General features: G+C 43.3%; 1 protein-coding gene across 1 annotated transcript in view; it reads left to right on the plus strand.

Moving 5' to 3' along the window:
- GPC6 (glypican 6) overlaps positions 1 to 15711 on the plus strand; it is a 1229455-nt gene that overhangs the window by 1003079 nt on the left and 210665 nt on the right. The window lies entirely within an intron of this gene.

Consider the following 15711-nt stretch of genomic DNA (forward strand, 5'->3'; position numbering starts at 1 on the left):
ATCATGATGAATTCATTTGATGAAAAGTGATGTAATGTTATAAACTGTGTGCATATCATGAGAAATGAGTATGCATAATGTCTAACAATGCTTTCAACAAGAGTTTTCAATGTTTATGTGTACCAAAAAAGACTAAAAGAGAATACCCTAAAATATGCTTGATTCGTATTTGACATACGGGACAGTGGGCTTTGTTTTTCTTTCTTCCTCTGAATGTTGAAATCTGTCCATATTTCCTTTAATAGGATGCACTTTTTCTACAATAAAAATTAGATCATTAAAGTAATTGCTCTTTTCTTCAAAAACCCACTACACCCACAATCCTCTTTTAAGATAAAAATGGGGTTTGGTTTCCTCCCCAGCATCTCTGAGCAGCAGTTCTCAGAGTCCCACTATTTATATTCACTCTCTTGTTCCAGTGCAGCCGGGCTTGGCATTTGGTGTGTGGAGCCAAGATAGGTGGGCGCAGATGGGATGATGAATCTAGATGGTTGGAAGGAATGAGTTCCCCTGCCTTGCTGAGAGATACCCACATGCAGCGTGTCAGCTGGATTTCAGCTAAGCAATATTCAATCTGCAAAAAAACTTGGCTGAACTCAATCCCACTTCTAGTTGCTGCTCACTTTCCCTTTTCTTCTTCTTGAAGCCAGTTGCAGCAAAATGCTTCCTTGATCTGTCCAATACTTTTCTGCCTTTTTTTTTACTTTGTTGGAGTACAGTTGCTTTACAGTGCTGTGTTAGTTTCTATTGTGCAGCGAAGTGAAATATGTATACGTATAGCTGATTTCACTTCGCTGTACAATAGAAACTAACACAGCACTGTAAAGCAACTGTACTCCATCAAAAGTAAAAAAAAAACAAAAAACAAAAACAGAAAACTATTGGACAGATCAAGGAAGCATAAAGGAGTACGTCAAGGCTGTATATTGTCACCCTGCTTATTTAACTTATATGCAGAGTACATCATGAGAAACGTTGGGCTGAAAGAAGCACAAGCTGGGATCAAGATTGCTGGGAGAAATATTAATAACCTCAGATATGCAGATGACACCACCCTTATAGCAGAAAGTGAAGAGGAACTAAAACACCTCTTGATGAATGTGAAAGAGGAGAATGAAAAAGTTGGCTTAAAGCTCAACATTCAGAAAACTAAGATCATGGCATCTGGTCCCATCACTTCATGGGAAATAGATGGGGAAACAGTGGAAACAGTGTCAGACTTTATTTTTTGGGCTCCAAAATCACTGCAGATGGTGACTGCAGCCATGAAATTGAAAGATGTTCACTCCTTGGAAGGAAACTTTATGACCAACCTAGAGAGTGTATTCAAAAGCAGAGAAATTACTTTGCCAACAAAGGTCCGTCTAGTCAAGGCTATAATTTTACCAGTGGTCATGTATGGATGTGAGAGCTGGACTGTGAAGAAAGCAGAGCACTGAAGAATTGATGCTTTTGAACTGTGGTGTTGGAGAAGACTCTTGAGAGTCCCTTGGACTGCAAGGAGATCCAACCAGTCCATTCTGAAGGAGATCAGTCCTGGGTGTTCTTTGGAAGGAATGATGCTAAAGCTGAAACTGCAGTACTTTGGCCACCTCATGCGAAGAGTTGACTCATTGGAAAAGACTTTGATGCCAGGAGGGATTGGGGGCAAGAGGAGAAGGGGATGACAGAGGATGAGATGGCTGGATGGCATCACCGACTCAATGGACGTGAGTCTGAGTGAACTCCAGGAGTTGGTGATGGACAGGGAGGCCTGGCGTGCTGCGATTCATGGGGTCGCAAAGAGTCGGACACGACTGAGCGACTGAACTGAACTGAACTGATACATATATCCCCTCCTGTTTGGATTTCCTTCCCATTTAGGTCACCGCAGAGCACTCAGTAGAGTTCTATACAGTAGGTTCTCATTAGTTATCTTTATATACAGTTATTTTATCCATAGTATCAATAGTGTATATATGTCTGTCCCAACCTCCCAGTTCATCCCACCAACCCCTCCATTTCCCAGACTCTAGCTCTGACCACCTTGTTCTGATGGGAGCTTTTCCTTGGCAGTGACCCAGGCTCTCCACTATCCTGCCTGTGTTTGTTCTTGAGCTCAGAGAGGTTGGTTCTAAAGCCAGCCTGGCTTCTATCATTTACATTTTCCAAACCATCTCCCATGCAGTAGAAATGTTCCTCAAAACTCTCCTCCCTTTTCCCACCATCGTGGTCTTCTTGGGTATTCTACTGGCATTTATTTTGAGAGAGTGAAGCTGGAGGGGAAAGCAAAAATCCAAAGGACACCAGGCTGAGTAATGGCCACACACGTCCCGAGTAGGAGGAGTGAAAACTCGCTCACTTTCCTGACTCACAGGTCTTCCTGACCACCTGCTCCTGCTCCTGCAGTGACTTCCCAGCACTGTTTGTATACGTGGAGGGTTTTCTTTTCCCCCCTCAATTCATGTTTTTTCCCTGGACGGTGCTGATCTCTGATAGACTTCCAAAAGGTTTAAAAAAAAAAAATAGAAGTGATATAAACTCCAATACAACCCATTTGTCAAAACAAACAAAAAAAAATTAATTTAACTTCTGTCCCCAAGCTTTCTGACAGGCTTCCTCTAAAAATTACTAGCTCTGTAGATAGCTGAGAAAGCACAATAGGAGAAAAATTTTGCTTTTGACTACAGTTTTTTTCTTGGAGAGTAATAGCACGAGGACATTCTCTTTTTTCTCTATCTTTTTTGAAAACCTCCTAGCAAGGCCATTATTTGGGGGGGTAAAATATCTGTCTCCCCAAAAGGTACAAGGAGCTTTAATCAATATCTTGTAATAACCTCTAAAGGAAAAGAATCAGAAAAAGAATGTGTGTTTGTGTGTGTATATCTGAGAAAGTGAAAGAGTTAGTTGTGTCTGACTCCTTGTGGCCCCATAGACTGTAGCCCACCAAGCTCTTTTGTCCATGGAATTCTCCAGGCAAGAATACTGGAGTGGGTTGCCATTCCCTTCTCCAGGGGATCTTCCTGACACAGGGGTCAAACCTGGGTCTCCTACATTGCAGGCAGATTCTTTACTGTCTGAACCACCAGGGATGTCTGAATCACTTTGCTGTATACCTGAAACATCATAAATCAACTATACTTCAATTTTTGAAGAAAACGCTTAAAATAAAAAGGAAGACGTGACTAGAAAATACAGTCATTTCACTCAATAGACACAAGAACCCATCATGCTGCTATTGGGATTTCCACTCACCTCCAATCTCCCACCTCCCCACCTCCACCAAAAAAAAAAAGAAAAATACTGCCTGATCCCAAGGTGCTCAACATCCCAACAAGGAAGGCTGGGATGTAAACCAAGTGCCATAATGAGGTGTCACAAGAACCACTGTGTGCAAGATTTAGTAAGGCCACGTGGGGAGAAGGATGTGGAGGCTAGAGGCCACTGTAGGCTGATTAGAGGGTAGGACTCTGATAGGAGGCAGGTAAGGGAGCAGGCATGGTGTGAGGTGGGTGATAAAGCTCAGAGGTATTGTTGGGAGATTTGGGAGAATGGGGGTTATACCCAGACCAAACCCATAAGTGGCATTGTAAATTGTCGTTGGTTCCTAGGTTCCTCTGGTGCTAATTATATGTGAGCACTAACTCCTTAAGACCTATGTTCTTTGGTTTGAGGCTTCACCACCTGTTGGGAGCCTGCTCTTCTGCACTGATAAAGAGGCTGTTTAGTGGTGTCCATTTGTATTATTTTTGAGACCCTCCTTCACATAACGGCAATGCAATGCACCGAGTGCAGTCTTTGAAGCTGCGATAAATGTAGTGTGTCCTTAAGTAGATAATGAAAATAGCAAGAAAAATCAATGAATTAAACCGCTGTTTGGAGGCATCCTCACCGTATTAAAATGTAAGATGTCTGGAGTGAGCTGAGAGCAGAGGGAGTGAGTTCACAAAAGATATAATACGATAAGTGGCCTCCTTCTCCCTTAGCAATCAATGTTTACTTGTCCTTCGCAATTTGCTTAATTTTCTAGTGGGCATACGTTTCTCTTTCAAAATGGAATAATCTACTGGAAGTGAAGTTGGTCAATAGGCAATTCTGAGTTCTTTTTTAAAACGTCTAGAAATTAGTAGGGACAAGTCCATAAGGTAGGATAAATGTCCTTACTCTACGATAGCTATCTTCTTAATTCAGAGTGAAGGTTTTCCGTGTGTGTGTGAGAGAGAGAGAGTCAGTGCTTTCATAGATTAGCACCGTGGTTTTCACCTCTGGAACATCAGAATCATCAGAAAGCTTGTGGAAACACTGATGGCTGAGCCTACCCCCAGAGTTTCTCCTTCAGTAGGTCTGAGACAAGACCTGAGATCTGACATTGATAGTAGTTCCCAGGTGATGTATAGAGTTGGCTAGAAGTTCATTCTGATTTTTCAGTAAGATATTAAGGAAAAAAACCTGAACGAACTTTTTGGCTAACCCAACAGATGTGGCTGATCTGGAAACCCCACACTTTGAGATTCACTGTATTAAAGATCCCTTGGACTCATCTGTCAAATGTCCTCTTACACCAGGGACCCACAACACTCTTCCCAATGTGCAGGAGAGGAGCCCTAAAACCCTGATTATTATGCTCATCATTGGGGTGGGGGTCTTGTTGAAGGTAATACTTGTTACTATATGAAGAATTTATTTTTCATAAAGAGTCAAAAATTTAGAGCTAAAGTACTTAAAGCATTATGTAACTTAACCTCTTGTCCAAAGATGAAGACAGTGAGGCCTCAAGAGATTAAGTGATGTGGTTAAGGTCTCACTGATGCTTGCTGGTGACTCCAGGATCAAATATATCTGCCTCTGAACTTCCAGTCTTTGCACTGTGCCACCTGGCTTTTGTAACTTTAATTCAGTTACAGTTTCAGTTCAGTTCAGTTCAGTCACTCAGTCGTGTCCGACTCTTTGCGACCCCATGAATCGCAGCATGCCAGGCCTCCCTGTCCATCACCATCTCCCGGAGTTCACTCAAACTCATGTGCATTGAGTTGGTGATGCCATCCAGCCATCTCATCCTCTGCCGTCCCCTTCTCCTCCTGCCCCTAATCCCTCCCAGCATCAGAGTCTTTTCCAGTGAGTCAACTCTTCACATGAGGTGGCCAAAGTACTGGAGTTTCAGCTTCAGCATCTTTCCCTCCAATTTAGGAGACCTCATAAAAGTGACGTGACTGTTGGAGTATATCTGCTCTTTTTTTGACTTGGTTGGGTAGGTCAAGTAGCTACCACTACCTCTCACTTACCAAGCCCCTGCTAAGTTTCTGGCACCAGATTTTATGTGCATTGTTCCATTGACTCTGTACAGCAGCTCCGAGGAATAAGACTATCCTCACTTTCCTGGTGTGGAAACTGAGGTTCAGAGATGTTGCGTGTCTTACTCCCCCCACCCCTGCCCCATCATGCTCTGTAAAAGTGACCGCAGGACAAATGTAAGCTGCAAGATCACCGAGCCAGGCAGTGGAGACCCAATAGTTAGTGCCTCCGCCCTCAAAGGGAACTGGCAAGGTATGTGCTTGGGTGATGTGGGGACAAGGAAGGAGGTGAGGCTCAGAGAAACCTGACAGGCTCCCATCGTGGAAACTGGGATACGGCAGGGGGACTTGATGTCCGGAAAAAGGCAGAAGCTCATGATACTGGAATTGGGTTACAAAGGCACAGGCTGATTTGCAGAAAGGCTTGGTGAGCTGAGCTTGGTCCAAGAGCTGGCCTGTTGTCCTTGGGAGGGTCAAGGCCGGGCGGCTGTAGATGCAGAGCTTTTGCTGGGGCCGCAGACACATGCCCTTGGTTCTGTGCACTTGTCTAGATGTGCAGGGGACCAGCTTTGTGTCTGTAAACAGAAAGTCTTATGTCTCTGCTTTTTTCCTTAATATATATGTTTTTTGAAGTATAGTTGACTTACAATGCTTCCGATGCACAACAAGGTAATTCAGTTATACATACGCACATATTTATGCTTCTGTTTTAAAACTGGAGTGAACTCCACCACCACACGTTTTCTCAGAGGGGAAGATGGCTGGAAAATGTGCTGGGTTTATTGGTTTTCTCAAGACCATTAGACAGGAGCTAGACTTTGTTTAAATGCCTTCTTCTTTCACCCATTATAATGTTTTAATCAACAATAATGATTGCCACAATTTTCTTAAGCAAAAATCATAAATGAAAAATATAAGATCTGCTTTTCACCTTTTGTTGTCTTGTTTTACCTAGATTTTTATTTTGCCAGTTCTCATTGGTCATTTTTAAATGTGCTGATTAAAAATAATTTAGAACAATAGTCTTGGAAGATTCAGGACTTCTACTTCATAAGGATGCCATAGAAGAAGAGAAAGCAAAATACAGGAGGCAGGTTTCTAGTCTCTCTGCTTCAGGCAACATATGTACCTTTCCTGAAAGAGAGGCTTGGGGCAGAATGAACACACTAGAAACTGAGACAGGCATGTCTCATGCAGTGAATCACCTGCATAATTGGAATTTTAACTTAGCATTTCTGTTTCCAAAGTTGATGGGCCCCCCTCCTTACACATCAAATTGATCAAGGCAGGAATTACCGATTCAAATTTATGGTAGGGCTAAGAAACAGAAAATGGAATGATGAGTCAGAAGGTAGAAGGCCACGTAACTCAAATTTTTTTCAGCATAGATTAAGCATTTATGAACTTCACCAGCACCTCCGCCAGAAAGGTACTCCTTTTAAAAGTAATGTTAATTATTTACACAAGTATTGCTTTTAAAATAGAGGACCTTAGTATCATCCTTACATTTTTTAGATTGATTCAAATCTAAGAATTGATTTTAATGTGAATTTATATATGCAAAAAATGCTTATTGCAGGTCCGCTGTGGGATCTGAAACACCCATTATTCAAGGTGCTGGGGTTACAACAGTGAACAAATGAAGCTATAGTCCAGTAAGGAGAGAAAGACCAAAAATAAGATAAGAAAACTTTATAGAAAAATATAGACATATATATGTGTGTGTGTGTATGCATATGTATGTATATATAAAATGCTATAATACACATAATAAATTTTATATATATATATATATATATATATATATATATATCTTGTGGAGAAAAAATATGGTTAACTTATTTGTGCCTTACCTTGTAGTACAGAATATAAAAGTTATCCGTGAGTTCCCAGGCCCAGTCTTGCCCAGCGTCTCTGCAGTTTTATGGGGCATACTACATTTGATGAGCTAAATAACTGTTCGACTCACACTGAGCCCCCAGACTGTGTGAGTAGGGAAATGATAGGCCAGTTAACAGGGTTAGAAATAAATGCAAATTAGTTCTCCACTCACCCAGCCACCACTGCTCACACTTTCCTGCCCTGCCCCATCCCCCTGCCAAGGTCTCAGAGAAAAGGATGACTATCCCAAGTGAGTCCATGACTCAGTGACTTAGAAAGGCGCCAGACACTGAGGATGCTGGGGAGGGAAGCAAGGCAGTGATGTAATTGACAGCGACTTTGAATGCCCCAGCTCTTGCCGGTTCTGCACCTCTTCCTGGAGACTGGGGTGAATCAGAGCAGTCCAGGGTCACTGGAATCATCTAAAGCTTGACCGCAGACATGGGCCCCTCTCCTCCTGGCTGGTATCGTCTGTTCTGGGCACCAGAGGAGTTTAATATAATGAAAGACTGTCTCCGTGGAATCAATTAGCCCAGCATGCCTCAGAGATTTCTGTGATGTGAGTGGCCGCTTCTTTCAACCAAAGTTTAAAAATGACAACAATGAAGCCATTTCAGTTACAGAGAATCGAGGGCTGTGTTCTAAAGTTTCCCTTGTTCAGATGAGAAGGGACAAGGGAACACCAGTGGGTGCTGTGGGGTCTCACCCAGACCCCTTCAGCGGCTAGTGCACTCTCCCCCATCCTCCTGATCTCTGAGAAAGCCCTGCTCACAAATGCCCCTTCTTCAGAGGAACCCTGTGGCAGCCATTCTGTCTGGGAGAGGTACTTAGCCTTGTTGCATGGCCAGGGCCTGACTAAGACAGGGTCAAGTGTCTGACAAGATCAAGTGTCTGACCTGCTTTCTCATCTTGTTGTTGTTGTCCAGTCACTAAGCCCTGTCCAGCTCTTCACGACCCCATGGACTGCAGCGTGCCAGGCTTCCTTGTCTTTTACCATCTCCCAGAGTTTGCTCAGACTCATGTCCATTGAGTCAACGATCCCATCCAGCCATCTCATCCTTGGTCATCCCCTTCTCCTCCTGCCCCCAATCCCTCCCAGCATCAGGGTCTTTTCCAGTGAGTCAACTCTTCACATGAGGTGGCCAAAGTATTGGAGTTTCAGCTTCAGCATCAGTCTCATCTTAACTTGGACCAAATCTGAGCTCCAGAACTCCCCCTCGGATGAAGCTCAAACTAGTCTTCAGCTGAGGCTAGAACCACTGAAATGTGTCTTGGAGGGTGAGGCAGGGGGCTCCAAGTATCTCTTGTTCTTTATGCCTCAGCACAAGAAAAATTCAGTGAGAGGTACAGTGGTAGATAAGAAGTGATTTATTAGAATAGGATGCTTGTGAGGCTTACAAGTGGGTAGGCGAGAGGGTGCCATGCCCTGAAAACTTAATGGACTATAGGTTTATAACCAAAGGAGAATGGGGAGAGGGATAAGACCATCTTCTTCATCATTCTTGAGTAGGCATCACCCTTCCACCATCCATTTCTCCTCCATGTGGGGTGGAGTTTTCTTATTCCTGCATGGTCAAGCTGGAACTGTCATGAAAAGAAAGTGAACTTGTTAGTTGCTCAGTTGTGTCCAGCTTTTTGCGACCCCATGGACCTTAGCCCTCTAGGCTTCTTTTTTCATGAAATTCTCCAAGCAAGAATACTGGAGTGGGTTGCTACTGGCTTCTCCAAGGGATCTTCCCAACCCAAGAATCGAACCCAGGTCTCCTGCATCGCAGGCGGATTCTTTACCAGAGCCACTGGAGTTTGCTTAATCCTACGTGGTCAAGCCAGAACTGTCATGGTACAGTGGAAGCCACAAGATAAAAAGGCAGTAACTTATACTAAGAATGATGTCATCTCAGGTTGCAGTATAATGCCACCTTTCCCTTATATTTTGTTTTTAAAGTGCCCAGAGAAGCGTGTCCTAGGAATCATTAACTTCCTGAGCTCTCTGAGCAGGATGTGGGTCTCAGGCTTCCATTGTTTTATTGTTTGGGTGCCTGTCTCAGATTTCTGTTGCATAGTTTTGTTGCTAAGCAGGCCTGCTTGGCTTTATGGTTAAACAAACCTGCTTTCCTGAGTGATCATTAACTTAACAGGATTCTCCCATACCTTTTTCTTTACTTACAGTCCCCTAGTGGGATTAACTATTTAATCAGCTACTTTGTCCCTTTACGCTGTCCCTACCAAGACCACAACCCTGCTGAGCATCTTCCTCTCTGCACGTCCTAAAAGCCTTTCCTCCATATATCATGTGTATCCAATCTGTGTCTCAAGCTCTGCTTCCCAGGAGCCTGTCGTTAGACAGGAACAAACATGCATCATTTGCCCACTGTGTCGCCCAGACCTCTGATAGGCAGCATGCATGCTTAGCTCTTTTCATTGTGACTTGTTATCAGAACCCCTTAGTATAAAGGAAGTGAGGCTTAGAGAGGCCAGCAAGTCTTCCTCCTAATCACAATCTCGTAGATGACTCTGAATCCATCCTCTTTCCCTTTGCTCCCTTTGATCCTGTAGTTGTTTCTTTCTTTCCTACTAGATGGCGAAACAACCGCAGTTCATGCATGAATAGTAAGTGCCCCCACGGTTCCTGTTCACCCTTGCAAATGTGAATGTTCCTAATGTTTGTTGCTAAGGCTTCACCATATACCACCCAGAAGCTCTGTCCTATGACTTCATCAAGAGGCCTGATCCCTGGTAGAAATTCAGGACACTGCCGACATCAACTGCCCAGGTGATGGCAGATGTTTCCTTTATTATTCCTCGTTTTCTGCTTGGTAAATCAGCATGTGGGCATCTTAAGTGTGCTGAAAATAGTCTCTTTCTTTTGTACAAAATGGTCTCAGGATGGACAGTAAAGAGGAAGAGAGATGTGAAGTTCACACGAGAGCAGAGGGATCCTTGATCTGTTTACTGGGGCAGGAGGAGTGTGCATTTCCTAGTGAGGTGACAGCAACATTGTGATGATCTCATCTGTATTTTCTGTTGAAATCACGGTGCTGTCCTTGTGCATGTGTGCTAAGTCACTTCAGTCGTGTCTGACTCTTTGCAACCCTATGGACTGTAGCCCACCAGGCTCCTCTATCCATGGTATTCGCCAGGCAAACATACTGGAGTGGGTTGCCGTGCCTTCCTCCAGGGCATCTTCTGACCCAGGGATTGAACCTGCATCTCTTACATCTCCTGCATTGACAGGCAGGTTCTTTACCACTAGCGCCACCTGGGAAGCCCAGCACTATCCCCAAGGGGCACCGAATGCTCCCAGAATAGATTATAATTGATAGGGATGCTCTCTATCTCCCTCTGTCTCTCTTTCTCCCTCCTGTCTAGTTCCTTAGTTATCATGTGGCAGGATGCCTACATTTTTACAGCTCCCATAATAACCAGGATAACCAACTTGGCTGAAGGGATCTTAGGTCTTCATGCAATGCAAAACCAAGATACAGCTGTCTAGAGATGGTCTGTTTTGGAGAACTGGCTCCATGCTGGGTTGATGACTACACTGACCCTGCCTCAGTTCTACCCTGTACTTGAAACATTACTTGTGTACATGGTTGCATTTAAAGTCCATTCTTTCCACTGGACTCACCCTCTTTCAGGAGCCCTTAACAGATGCTGTTAAGGGATTATTGTCTATAAGAAGGCCAGTGTCATAAAAAAGAGAAAGGAATTGTGCCAAAGTAAAAGAGACTGAGGCACATGCCTCTGAAATACAATGCATGACCTTAGACAGGATCCTTTTTGGAGAAAATGCTGTAAGGATATTCCTGAGTCGGTGGACATGTTAGAATATAGACAATGGGTTAGGTAAAAGTACTGTGTCAGTGTTAAATCTGGTGAGGTTGATACTTACATTTGCTGGTGCATAAGAGCATATCCTTACTCTTAGGAAATACACACTGAAGTATTAAGAGTGAAGCCCACCAAGTGTGCAACTTAATCTCAAACAAGGTAAGTTACATATATTAACACATATGTACTAACATGTGTTGGAGAAGGAAATGGCAACCCACTCCAGTATTCTTGCCTGGGAAATCCCATGGACAGAAGAGCCTAATGGGCTACAGTCCATGGGGTCACAAAGAGTCGGACAGGAATGAGCGTGCACACACACACTAACGTGTACATTCTCACTCACATGTAGTCTCAAGTAGTATTCTCAAATAGTATAAATTGCACATATGAGTATAAAGTATTCATGTATGTATAGTCACTCTCAGATATATGAGAGAGACAAATAGAGACAGAGAAAGAGGAAGAGAGGAGAGACAGAGAACTGAAAAAACAAATGAGGCAAAAAACTAACAATAGATGATTTGGGATAGAGAGTATGCAAGTGTTCTTTGTACCATTTTGCAATTTTTCTGTGAGTTTGGGATTATTTCCCGAAGAAACAAACAGCAAGGTTTCCCTTGTGATGCCACAAGGAAATAACTAGGACTGGATTTCAGTGACGACACATGAGAAGCAGTCTCCTTATTTTGACATGTTGAGTATTCTATGGGCTTCCCTGGTGGCTCAAACAGTTAAGAATCTGCCTGCAATGCAGAAGAGCTGAGTTCAGTCCCTAGGTCAGGAAGATCCCTTGGAGAAAGAAATGGCTACCCACTCCAGTATTCTTGCCTGGAGAATTCCATGGACAGAAGAGCCTGGCATTTTATAAGTGAATTGATCCTAGAAACCCAAATGAGGATTGCGTATGTTAAGATAGATACAAATCTATACAATTCTATGACAAGCTGCTTGGTGTTTTCTGGGAGTTTGAGCAGCACCAGATTGCTAAGTGTGGCTCAAGGATTGCAGACCTTTAAACGACTTGAACCAGTGTCAAGTTTCAGGCTGAGGCGTTAGCCATGTGCGGAACTCACTGAAATAGAGAGCACAGAGGCTCTGCAGAAATTTGGAATGGCAGCCCAAGCTGCGATGAATCAGGAAAGGGGGATGGCCTTTGAAATGACTTTTCTGCCCAATGTGTTATCGTTTGAAAAAAGGTTAGAGTAGGGAACAAGAAGCACCCTAAGCTTAAAAAAAAGAAAAAGTAGAGGCAAGGTTGAAGGAAGCCAAAAAATTGAGACTAATCTTTCCATTTATATAAATCCAGCCCTCAGGGCCCCACACTTGCCTGCCTCTTCCATTAATGTCTGGGGCAGTAGAGCTCCCTATGGAAAGCTCCTTTTCAGACTTGGAGATGTCAAATTTAGTCTCCAAAGGGAACTGGTGAAGGGAACAATTAGATGGCTATGGAAAGAACTTGGGGTCCAAATCCAGCTAATAAAAATGTGATGCTCATGTAGATTAAATTTCCTCGTGTATGGAACACAAGTTTGTGTGCTGGATCAATATGAAAAAATATCCTTTTGTAACTTGATCAGAAGACATCTATTGAGCATGAGTGTAAAACCTGTCTCATATTAATATTTTGCTCCAGTCTTCATCCCTCACTATTCAGTTTTTGAGGTTTTTTTAAGAATTGTGTTTACAGGGAAATGCCCACTTGATCATCAAATAATATATTTTAGGTAGCGTTTGCCTAGTTCAGCATGCTAGGATATTTTACAGAGAAATTGCTTAAATCCAATGCTGAAAGGCAACCACTTCAGGGGAGGGGGGGTGGAAAAAAAAAAAAAATATATATATATATATATGTTAACTGATAAGGCCTCCGCCACATGCTAGTCCATCTTTGGGGCAAATAACAGAACAATCTATAAAGTATAGAGGATAAAAGCAGTCGGAACTCCACTCTCTGCGCTGGCGTTCTGCCACGTGTAAAACCCTGTCTTGCTAACAGTACGGTGGAACCTCTAACAGCCCAGAGTGGGTGGCTTCTCATTTTTATATGTCATTGGAAAGATGGAATGCCAAGAGCATGTCTGGGGTCTGGGTTTAGCACAAGCTCAGGGGAGAGGGTACCGCATAGTCAATCACTTCCCACATAAGCCAGACTTTCCCCTAACGATTAATCAAAGTGCCAGGAAAACATGGGCCTGTGTTTCGCATCCCACGACACCCTTACCGCAGGCGGGCTCAGCTTTTGTGATGCAGTGATATGTCAAGGCGTTGTGCCTGGATGTCCGAGTGTCCATAAAGAACCCGCCTCTGCCATCCTGAGGCCCCAGCCGAAATGACCTCATGGGTGGGCCTGGGCCACCCAGATGGCTCAGACCGTAAAGCATCTGCCTACAATGCAGGAGACCCGGGTTCAATCCCTGGGTCGGGAAGATCTCCTGGAGAAGGCAATGGCAACCCACTCCAGTATTCTTGCCTGGAAAATCCCATGTTCGGAGGAGCCTGTTAGGCTACAGTCCATGCGGTCGCAAAGAGTCGGACAGGACTGAGCGACTTCACTTTCACTTTCACCCAGAGAACCTGACTGTGCGCCTCAGTGCTGCCCTCTGCTGGAGATACAGCTTTCATGTCAGGGGTTAAGGTTGACGTGTAAGCATTTTTAAGGCGGGGTGCCGGTCCCCGGTAGAGACATTCCAGAAACTAAACCTTCAGTAGAGGATACCATGTTAATCAAGGTTCTCCGGAGAAACCGAACCAGTAGGAAATATAAATATACATAAGAGGTATTTATTATAGGAACTGACTCTTGTGGGTTTTGCTATGTCGCTTCAGCCATGTCCGACTCTGCGACGCTATGGACTGTAGCCCACCAGGCTCCTCTGTCCCTGGGATTTTTCAGGCCAAGAATACTGGAGTGGATTGCCATTTCCTCCTCTAGGAGCTCTACCCAGCCCGACCCAGGGATCAAACCCAGGTTTCTTATGGCTCCTGCTGGTTCTTTACCACTAGCGCCACCTGGAATTTTGGAAGGCATTTTTATTTATTTTTAGTTTAAAAAGCATGTTCTTTTCCTTCTTTTTTTCATTTTGTTTATTGTTTAACTGGAGTATAGTTGCTTTACAATGTTGTATTCGTTTCTGCTGTACGATGAAGTGAATCAGTTGTGTGTCTACATCTATCTCCTCCCTCTTGAGCTTCCCTCCCCCTACCCCCCAGGGACACCAAGCTGAACTCCCTGGGCTATACAGCAGCTTCCCAGCAGCTGTCTTACACATGGGAGTGAATATATGTCAGTGGCACTTTCTCCATTCATCCCACCTCCTCTTTTCCCCTCCCTGCACCCACAAGTCTTGCTTTAGAGTACTGATTGAGGCGACTCAAGGAATTTGTGGAATCCAGAAATAAAACCCTGATTTCTGGGATCACGGCTCCTAGGCTAAGAGCCCCATGGGACAACATTCAGAGAACTCGAGTAGACATTGCAATACTTTTTGTGTGTACGTATACATTTCCTTTCCTATTTTATTTAACTCCAAAACCATCCTGAGTTCAGTCTTCATTCTTCACCACAATTAGAAAAGGGAAACCATTATTCGAAGGGTTTGTTAGCAGCTCTGCTCCTGTTTCCTAATAGTCTGTGTAGTTCTAATGACCTGAATGCCACACAGGAGGCCTTTGTAATGGAGCTTTGTCACCACAGGAGCTGTGCAGAGTGAGTGTTACTTAATCACAGCCACCGAAGATGAAAAATGCAGTGTTTCTGAAGGAAGCTGGTGAGGCTGTAATTTTAAAATGCCACTAATGTAATGTAGAGTGGGAGGAGGCTTCCATTTCGGGCCTCTTTTTTATCCCACAGTTTGAATGCTTTTGGTGAAAATAAAAATTTCTAAATGGCATCCTTGATAATAGAACCCGAGGCAAAGTGAAACTTCTGAGTGTGCCGAATGTGCAGAGCACACCTGGTAACTGTGTGACTTGAGGGGGAGGGTCCACGGGGCTGGCTGGGGTGCAGGAACAACCCCGGTGCAGAAAAACTACCTGTCACCTGGTGGGTTGGCCAAGTACTGGGAAAAAAAAAATAAGTATCATTTGAAAATGCTTATTCAAAATCAGTAAGATTAAAAATATTGAAGTCAATATAATCATTTTTGTGGTGCCTTTAAATTCAAGCCCTGTATCTCTTTAATTATTTCAGTTGCTGACCCAAGCTTGTGTCCACCGTTGGGCAGATCCTCTTTGCTCTTTAGAGTGATCTGTTGGCCAAATTCTGGGTGTGGGCTAGAGCATATATTCTGTATTCTTATTTCATAAGTTATTTTTTGTACTTGGGTCTGAGTCTGTAACATGTTATGGCCACAATCCCCGTGCAGCTTAGGCTCTAGTGAGGAAAATAGACATTGAAAATGAAATTACAAGTGTGAGTGCTGTTACCTATGGAAACTATAGAATAAACAGGAGCATATAAGGACAAGGTGCTAACCTCGTTTTAGGGTCAGAGAGTGTTATATATAATTGCATATGAGGATACATAGATTTATTTTGAAAAATTTGTTTTTGAAATTTATTTTGAAAAATATGTACATGTACACATATGTATATACTCATATGTGCCTATACTCATATGCATATATATGTTATACGGTTGCCAAATTTGACAAGTAAAACAATAAGATGCACCATTAAATCTAAATTTCAGATAAATGAGTAATTTTTAAATTTAGGTATGTACCAT

The sequence above is a fragment of the Ovis canadensis genome, chromosome 10 (genome assembly GCF_042477335.2).
Source record: "Ovis canadensis isolate MfBH-ARS-UI-01 breed Bighorn chromosome 10, ARS-UI_OviCan_v2, whole genome shotgun sequence".
Lineage (NCBI taxonomy): Eukaryota > Metazoa > Chordata > Mammalia > Artiodactyla > Bovidae > Ovis > Ovis canadensis.